The following is a 2,495-nucleotide window of genomic DNA, read 5'->3' on the forward strand; positions in this document are numbered from 1 at the left end:
TTCTAGATGGTAGTGGTCATGTGTTTAGAAGGTTATGTCAAAGGTGCCTTGGTGGGTTGTACACACTGGTGATGGAGGGAGTGAATGGTTGTGGTAGGGAATGACATGCCAATCAAGTAGGCTGCTTGGTCCTGAATGGTGTCAAGCTTCAAAAGTGCTGTTGGAGCTGCGCCCATCCAGGCAAGTGGGGAGTATTTCATCACGCTCCTGACTTGTGCCTTGTAGAAAGTGGACAGGGAGTCGGGAGGTGAGTTTTTAACAATGATCATGAGACACTGATCAAGACCCAAAGTTTCAAGGTTCCAAAGAATGGAAACTCTATTTCTGTCTCCACAGACGCTGCCAGACCTGCTGAGTTTTTTCAGCATCTGCAGTCATTTGCTTTTATCAGGAGTAAGAGTCCTAACTCATTTTCACTATATTCCTCCATCCCAATTTCTCCATAGTTGAGGGATGCTGGAATCGAATGCAACCAACCCGTATAGCTGAATACCACACTTAGTTTTTATTAAGATTGACAAAAGAAAGAAAATGTTTTCATTTCTACAGCACTTCCACAACTGTTGGCCATACCAAAGCACTATAATGCAAATTAAGTCAATGAGCCAGTTTATAAACTTTTGTTTTTCTAATTGCTGTCCATAAAATGCTGAGGATACCAATTTAGTGAACTGCAGAGAAACTTCAAAAACTATGCAGAATTGTACCAGTTTATCTCGATACATTCAATGAATTTACTGTGACATATCTGCCATCTAAGGGCCACCAGCGATATTGCAGGTGGCATGTTGTACTTAACTGTTAACGTAAATATTTCCATTGCCTTTTTCAGCATTCTCACTATGGAATAACACAAGCGTTTTGCTTGGTAGCACAAGGTGCCATTTTGAAGAAAGAAGCAAATATTCTCGACTGGAAGGATGATGCTTCAAGCCAGGCTAAACATCAGAATTGTGTCTGGATACTGAGGATGAAGTGAGCTGACAAGAAAATTAATTCTTTCTGTTTCCTTCTGTTCATAAGGATTAGCTACAAGCAAGATACAAATCCAAGCAGTCATCATATACAGCCAATCATCACCTACAACCAGTTTCCATCAGCAGCCATGCAGCAAAAGCCAGGTATGCTGAAAGCATCAGAAGATGGCTTTCTACCAACTAACAACTTCAGCCAACTTGTAAGCTACCACTGGGTCTACCTCAAGCAAGACATCATCAGCTGCCTGCCATGAAAAGCAAAGCAGATGCAGAAGATTAAATTCTCTGGAAAAAAAATCGGGAATCAGGAATTTATGAAGAGTAAATGGTGATATCTTAGTGTTATTATTGCTGGACTATTAAGCCAGAGACCCAGGTCATGTTTTGGGAACCCAGGTTCGAATCCCACCACAGCAGACAGTAGAATTTGAATTCAGTAAAAAAGAAATCTGGAATTAAGAGTCTAAAATTGACCATTAATTCATTGTTGATAATTGGAAAACCCCATCTGGTTCACCAATGTCATTGAGGGAAGGAAACTGCCATCCTTACCTGGTCTGGCCTACATGTGACTCCAGACCCACAGCAATGGGGTTGATTTTCAACTGCCCTCTGAGCAATTAGGAATGGGCAATAAATACTGCCTAGCCATTGATGCCCTCATGCCATGAATGAATAAAGAATTTAGAAAATAATTATTTGATATGGGCAGAATCAATCCAGTCTTATGTAAAATAATGTTTGACAAGCCTGATGGAGCTTTTGAGAATACTACTGGCAGAGTCAATAAGAGGGAAAATCAGGGATTTGTTGTTTTTGGATTTTCAGACGGCTTTGGATAAAGTCCTGCACAGGTTACTGAACAAACAAGCATGGATTAAAGAATTGTTAACTGAAAGAAAGAAGAGAGTAAGAATAAATGGATTTTTTTTAATTTTTATTTTTCCCCAGCACCCATGTCATGTGTGTGTGCAGGTATAAGACACAGTGAAGAACAACAACTGTGTAAACCTTTAGTTATATTCCACCACCAGATAATAAATGGATATTCCTCAGGTTGGCAGGCTGTGACTGATGAGGTCAGTGTTTGAACCCCAGCTGTTCACAATCCATGTCAATAAGTGCATGCAGGGGGCCAATTGAAATATTTCCACATTGCTGATGATAGAAGACTTGACGAGAATGTGACCTGAGAGGAAGATGTAGAGGCTTCAAGAGGATTTAGACAGGCTGCAAGTGGGTAAGAATATGGCAGATGGAATATGATTCCAGTAAGTGTGAGATTATTCACTTTGGTTGGAAGAACAAAGGTGCAGAATATTTCTTAAATGGTGAGAGATTAGAAAAATATTTATGTCCAAAGGGATTGAAGTGTCCTTGTTCATAAGTCAAGTGCAGCAAGCAGTTTGAAAGACAAACAGTATGTTAGTCTTTATTATAAGATCATTTGGGTGCAGGATCAAAGAAGGCTTGCTTCAATATATATATATATATATATATATATATAAAATATATATA

The sequence above is a fragment of the Chiloscyllium plagiosum genome, chromosome 43 (assembly GCF_004010195.1).
Source record: "Chiloscyllium plagiosum isolate BGI_BamShark_2017 chromosome 43, ASM401019v2, whole genome shotgun sequence".
Lineage (NCBI taxonomy): Eukaryota > Metazoa > Chordata > Chondrichthyes > Orectolobiformes > Hemiscylliidae > Chiloscyllium > Chiloscyllium plagiosum.